Raw genomic sequence first — 7,561 nt, 5'->3', positions numbered from 1 at the left:
GTCCGTCTGTCCGTCTGTCGAAATCACGATAGAGGTCGAACTCGTTAACTAGCCGCTTGAAATTTGGTACAGATTCTTAATATTAATGTAGGTTGTTGGAGATTGCAAATGGGTCATATCGGTTCAGATTTGGATATAGCTTCCATATAAACCGATCTCTGGATTTGACTCTTGACCCCCTGGAAGCCGCAATTTTTATCCGATTTGACTGAAATTTTGCACATAGTGTTCTGTTATGACCTCCAACAACTGTGCAAAGTAAGGTGCAAATCGGTCAAGAACCTGATATAGCTCCCATATAAACTGATCTCCCGATTTGACTTCTTGAGCCTTTGGAGGCCTCAGTTTTCATCCGATTTGACTAAAATTTTGCACATAGTGTTCTGTTATGACTTCCAACAACTGTGTCAAGTACGGTTCAAAGCGTTCAAGAACCTGATATAGCTCCCAAATAAACCGATCTACCGATTTGACTTCTTTAGCCCCTGGAAGCCGCAATTTTTGTCCGATTAGGCTGAAATTTCGCATGTGTTGTTCCGTTATGACTTCCAATATCTGTGACAAGTGCGGTCTAAATTGGTCTATAACCTGATATAGCTCCCATATAAAGCGATCTTCCGATTTGAGTTCTTGAGCCCTTACAAACCGCGATTTTAATCCGATTTGGCTGAAAATTTGCATATAGTGTTCTGTTATGATTTCCAATTAGTGTTCCAAGTACGGTCCACATCTGTCTATAACCAGATATAGCTCCCATATTGTAGCAGAATCCATGGTGGTGGGTCCCCAAGATTCGGCCCGGACAAACTTAGCACGCTTTCACTTGTTTTCAATAAATATTTACCTCATTTCCATGTGCGTTCCTTCTAAATATGTCAATTAAGTTTATAAGGTATGTGATGTACTAGGCCGATATTCCAGTTTACCAGTAATGAATGAAATTGGAAAGCATTGCAACAACACTGCCAAGCGACCCACTTTATAACAGTTGCCAAGAAACAATAGGAAAAAACTTCCATGCATCGTATATACCCGTTTAAAACAATCCCTAACATTTCTGAACCGTCATCCCTGCTTTGCCTATGCTACGAAAGATACGTTTTTTTATAAATGTTATTTAATTAAGTTAGTTAAGGATACAAAATTAAATAGTAATCGATTAAGTGTCAGAAAAATGGGGATATTGATACACGAACATTCAACTATACAAAAATGAAAAGTTTCCAAAATTAATATTCCACGTCCAAATGGAGACACTGGCGACATTAATAAAGGTTCAACATTTTACTTTATTTTTAATATTGATCGACACATTTCAAACATTAAAAAAATGGAGTACATTTCTTTCGTAAAGCACTTAAACAGCTGCTGATAGCTTTTATAATCTAAGGTGATGGTGGTCGGATTCGGTTCTCCAATAGAGCGGCAAATATTGAGGCCGGAATGAAGCATAACGTGCACTCCAAAGGTTCTACAGCTTCTGTGACGGTATCAGGTCGTATCTTCTGTCTGTCAGGCTCTACTAGCCGACAACCAACTGTTGCCGCTACTGACCGGCACGGGATAGCCTTGAGGATTTTTGCCGGCACAGGATAGCCGGCAGGATCTTTGAGCTCTGCTCTATGTGGTGTTCATCGGTATCACTTGAAGCTTAGCTGGAATCTACCAGACGCGTCCACACGTGGCGGATAGTGGAATGCTCCATACGAAGTAACTGTTATTGCAATTGTGGACCATCAGCGGTTACCAGTGGAGAGTCTCAGCAAGAGGCCGGGCGGCATCGTTGCGCAGTGTTGCCTCTTAGTGTATTCGTTAGTTAGAGTTAATATAGAGCTCTAAAATTTTGAACAGAGGTATATTTAAGTGTGATATAGAATGAGTAGAGTATAGTTATATATCTCCCATATAAACCGACCTCCCCATTTTGACTTCTTGAGCCTCCAGAGGTGGTCAATACTACCCGATTTGTCTGAAATTGTGTATTATGATTTCTGTTAAGAGTCTCAACAACTACAATACCACAAGTAGGGTCCAATTCGATCTATAAGCTGATAAAGCTGCCATATAAGCCGATCTTCCGATTTAACATCTTGGGCCTACAGAGGGAGCAAATCCGTATATAACCTGATAAAGCTGCCATATAAACCAATCTCTTGATTTGAGTTCTTAAGCCTATAGAAGGCATTTACTTTCACTTACAGCGACTTTATTCCTGAATTGTGTTTTCCCTTTTACTGATTTCCGGTGTTTATGTTATGTTTGAGATTTGTGCAAGTTCGTGAAGCTAAAATTTAACCTTCTTGATTCAGGACACTTTACTGAAAAACACTGAAAAAGAATTAACGTGGCCCAAGTCGGCCCTTTTTAGATTCACCCTGCTGAAAATTTTAATTTTGACAGTTATTGCTTTATTTTTGACTCTTATTTTAAACTAACGGCACTAACCAATTGTTCATATCTGTGACACCTGTCGTTGACAAATGAGCTTTCAATTATGTCCTATTTAAGATCTTGTTCTATTTTGGTACCCCAATTTAAAAAAAAACCCCCTTTTGCTTACATAAACAAAAAATTTAATTTTTGGGAAAAATATGTAGCATTTATTTGTTAAAAACCCTTCGTACGAAAACTTCGAATAGTTGAAAAGGGATATATATATATTTTTAATCCTATTGGAAAGGTTTTACAAAAGATTTGTAAAAAAATACATTACAATTCTCATTTCCGATTTTTGCATTTTGGTCCACCGGGGCAACACTATGCGCCGTTGCTTAAATACTGAGTGCATATAATGCTCGATATGACAAGGCGATATGCTCAATGGCCATCAGGTTCGCGCGGTCTTATGGACTGGAACAAACTTGCTCATCTATAAGAGCTTTACGAAGATCGCCACCTCCACATTTAAGAGCTCTTGCTTCAGAGGTACAAGACCGATCCCAAATCATCTTTGCTGCGATTTGCCTAGGCCATCCTGTCATAAACAACCGCTTAATCGAATAGTTAGCGGAAGAAAACGAAAGAGGATAAACAGCTATTTCCCAGGAAAAAGAGAAAAATGGAAGGACGTGAGTGTGAGCGAATCGATATGTTGAGCGGTCAGAATGACGTTCAAAAATTCTACCAAAGAATTAAATATTAAACCGATGTCTTTGGTACAGGCACATCCTCCTGAAGAGACAAAAAAGGAAAACCGATAACTGATACAAATAGTGTGCTTAGGATATAGATGAAATATTTTTCTCAGATGTGCGTATGCGGTAATAGCGAAAATGAGGATACTCTGATAACGGCATAGAATGTATACCACCTCGGCGTAGCAGTTTTTCGGCTGAAGAGCAACAAAGCAGCAGGAGCCGATGGCTTACCAGCCGAACTATTTAAGACCCGAGACGACATTCTGATGAGGCTTAGGCATCAGCTGGCTGAATGAACCCATAACCGATGGAACCTCAACTTACATAAGAAAGAAGACAAGGTAATAAGGGATAAGGCAGGAGACAAGAGACAAGGAATAAGTCTCCTTCCCAACGCATACAAAATACAATACTTCCGAGTGTACTATGTAAGAGACTAAAATCTAAAGATAGCGAGATAATTGGTCTTTATCAATGCGGCTTTGGGCCTGGTTAGTATATCATAGATCAGATATTCACACAACGCCAAATACTGGCAAAGATTCAAGGAAGACCGGGCGTCGCTTACTTCCTTTTCCTCAACTACAAGCAAACCTCAACCTACTATCACCTATCTACTATATGTCATGCTATTTGACAGATTTCCTATATAGAACTGTCAAATAAACATTTTTTAAGGCTTCATTTAGTTTTGTGAATACGTCCGTATGTCTCGTACACAAGAAACGAAACAAGACATTATGTGTCAACTACAGAGGAATAAATCACCTTCCCATTGCTTACAACTTTCGAGTGTACTGTGTGATAGACAACAGGTAAAAGAGAGTTTAGTTCGGCTGGGCCGAAGCATATATACACTACAGCATGGATCGCATTTGTCAAATTCATTGCTCGAAAGCTATTTTTAGGCAAACAAAGGGATAAGAATTCTTTGCTTTTGCAGCTGAATCTTGTTATGGAACGATTTGGGGCCATACTTGGTTTAGAAGTGGGAGACCATAGTAGAAGTCATTGTCAAAATTTCAACCCAATCAGATAAGAAATGCGCCCTCAAAATATATAATCGGGAGATCGGTTTATGTGGGAGATATATCTGGTTATATACGGATTTGCACCCTCTGGAGGCTCAAGATGTTAAATCAGGAGATCGGCTTATATGGGAGCTATATCAGCTTGTAGACCGAATTGGACCATACTTGTGGTTGTTGTTGAGACTCTTAATGCATTACGCAAAATTTCAGACAAATCGGCTAGTAATAACGTCCTCTGGAGGGTCAAGAAGTTAAATCGAGAGATAGGTTTATATTGGAGATATATAAGCTTATAGACCGAATTGAACCATACTACACTTTTTTCTATATTGCATTTAAATATACCTCTGTTCAAAGTTTTAGAGCTCTATGTTAACTTTAACTAACGAATACACTAAGAGGCAACACTGTGCACCGATGCCGCCCGGCCTCTTACTGAGACTCTCCAGTCAATAACGCTGGTACGTATGTTAAAGGTCATAGGAGAAGTCATTGTGTAAAATTTTAGCCAAATCTGATAAGAATTGCTTCCTCTATAGGCTCAAGAAGTAAAGTCGGGAGATCGGTTTATATGGGAGCTATATCAGGTTATGATCCGTCTCAAACAATATTTGGCTCGTATGATCATAGCAAAAGTCATTGTGGAAAATTTTAGCCAAATTTTATAAGAATTGCGCCCTCTAGAGTCTCAAGAAATATAATCGGGAGAATGACTTTTATGGGAGCTATATCAGGATTTGAACCGATTCGGACCACACTTGCCATGTATGACGGAGGTCAAGGGAGAAGTCATGATGCATTTCAGCCAAATCGGATAAAAATTGCGTTCACTAAAGGCTCAAAAAGTGTAATCTGGAGATCGTTTTATATGGAAGCTATATCAAAACATGAACCGATATGGTCCATTTACAATCCCAACCCACCTACATCAATAGGATATATTTGTGCAAAACTTCAAGCGCCTAGCTTTACTCCCTCGAAAGTTAGGGTGCTTTCGACAGACAGACGGACATGGCTAGATTGACTTAAAATGTCACGACCATCAAGAATATATGATTTGTCGGATATTAGACCAATATTTCTTTGTGTTACAAACGGAATGACGAAGTGAAACTTCCCCCATCCTATGCTGGAGAGTATACATAATTGAAGTTAACAAGACAATTGGGCCTTTATCGACCATGGTTGCGTATGAGTGTGCAATGCACACACTGTGCATAGCGTATACGCCTAGACGTGCCACTACTACAGCATTTGGGTGTTGTTATTTAAGACGGGCATTCGGTTTCACGTTAAAGCCAACGTAGGGTCAGCATTCGCATATGTGCCTCTGAACGCTTGTGTTCGAATTTTGTCGACATTTGAAAGGCCTTTAGTCAATTGAAACTCCTTTTTCAAGAGGTGACGCTCAGCGGCAAGCCGAATGGTTATACAAAAAAAATTATCGCTTATCACTTAATGTGTTCCGCTAGATCAACACTATATATAACATCATAGGTCTAAACCATTTTCTTCCAAGAAATTTCGACCTTACCGCAATGGCCGTGTCGCATAGTGGGATACAATTGAAAGAATATTTGTAAAAAGTCTATCGTTTGAGAACGGCTAGAGGTATCTTTTTAAAATTGTAAATGGTTAGAGCTGAGATGATACACAGACCATATGCAATTTTAAGGCCTTAGGTAGTCCGGGCATCTTGGCAGGCCCCTAAATTTTATCACCTTGGCGTTTTGAAAATTTGTTCGGGCTGCCAAATCTTCATTTATGGTCACTAAAAGTACTGAATTTTTCTGAAAACGAAAGTTCAAATTGAAATAATTTTAAGAAAAAAAAAACGAATAGAGATATATTTAAAATTGTTTTAAAGTTTTGCAAATAGATGTCCCCTTAAAACAACAAAAAAAAAACAAAAAATTCACAAAGTTCACAAAAATAGCCAAAATGCCCAAAATACCCATTTCGGGCTAGTAAATTGACTGTGGAGGATTCAAATATTATTTGGTGAAAAAAAAATTTCCATGCAAATCATGGATCAAAATGCAAATCGAACCACAAATGGGTACATAAAAAAAAAGTTTATCTCGGGCCAAAACCCAAAAAAAAACTCTGTAAGAAAACGCAAAATTCGGGCGGCTATATAACACCCTACACCACCTAGTATACGTGCTATTTTTAGTATATAAAACATATTTCCAAATCTGGTCAGACTTTAATTTTGCATATCTATTGAAATATTGGATATGGGAGTAGTATATTTAAATCGAAATTGAATTTTATGAAATTTTGCGCACGTATTGGGCCGCCAAATAAAACATTTCATGCTAAATTTTGTAAATATCAGACCGAAATTGTGGCTGCTACAGCCTGAAAATTTCATATCGGATCAAAGATATATATGGGAGCTATATCTAAATCTGGACATATTTTGACGAAATTTTGCACACATATCAAAAAATCAAACACAACACCTCATGCTAATTTTTTTAAACATCGGACCAAAATTGTAGCTTCTAGAGGCTTAAAACTCCATATCGGAGGAAAGATATATATGGGAACTATATCTGAATCTGGACCGATTTTAATCAAACTTTTCATACATATGTAGACGTCAAATAAAACACCCCATGCCAAATTTTGTAGAGATTGGACCAAAATTGTGGCTTTTACAGCCTTAAAAGGCCATATCGGATGAAAGATATATGTGGGAGCTATATCTAAATCTGGACCGATTTTCATGAAATTTTCCACACATATTAGGACGAAACACCTCGTGCAAAATCTTTTAAAGATCGGACTAAAATTGTGGCGTCTACAGCCTTAAAAGTCCATATCGGATGAAAGATATATATGGGAGCTATATATAAATCTAGACCGATTTTTATGAAATTTTGCACACATATGTAGACCTCAAAGCAAACAACCCATGCCAAAGTTTGTAAAGATCGGACCAAAATTGTGACTTCTACAGCCTAAAAAAGCCATATGGGATGAAAGATATATATAGGAGCTATATCTAAATCTGAACAGATTTTTGTCAAAATCAATAGTGTTCTTTGATCACAACAATACATGGACAGACAGAGAGACGGACATAGCTAAATCGAATCAGGAAGTGATTCTAAGCCGATCGGTACACTTATCAATGGGCCCTCCTCCTCTTCTAGCGTTGCAAAAAAATGCACAAACTTATAATACCCTGTACCACAGTGGAGGTGTATGGTATAATTAAGTCTCAAATCTCTGAGACTTTTGTAACGTTTTTTGAGCAAAAAAGAATTTTGGAATTCGGACCACAAATAAAGATTTGGCAGTTCGAACAAGGAGGCCATCGTAGTGCAGAGGTTAGCATGTCCGCCTATGACGCTGAACGCCTGGGTTCGAATCCTGGCGAGA

This window comes from Stomoxys calcitrans, chromosome 2 (genome assembly GCF_963082655.1).
Source record: "Stomoxys calcitrans chromosome 2, idStoCalc2.1, whole genome shotgun sequence".
NCBI lineage: Eukaryota > Metazoa > Arthropoda > Insecta > Diptera > Muscidae > Stomoxys > Stomoxys calcitrans.
Note: the sequence above shows the minus strand (reverse complement) of the source record.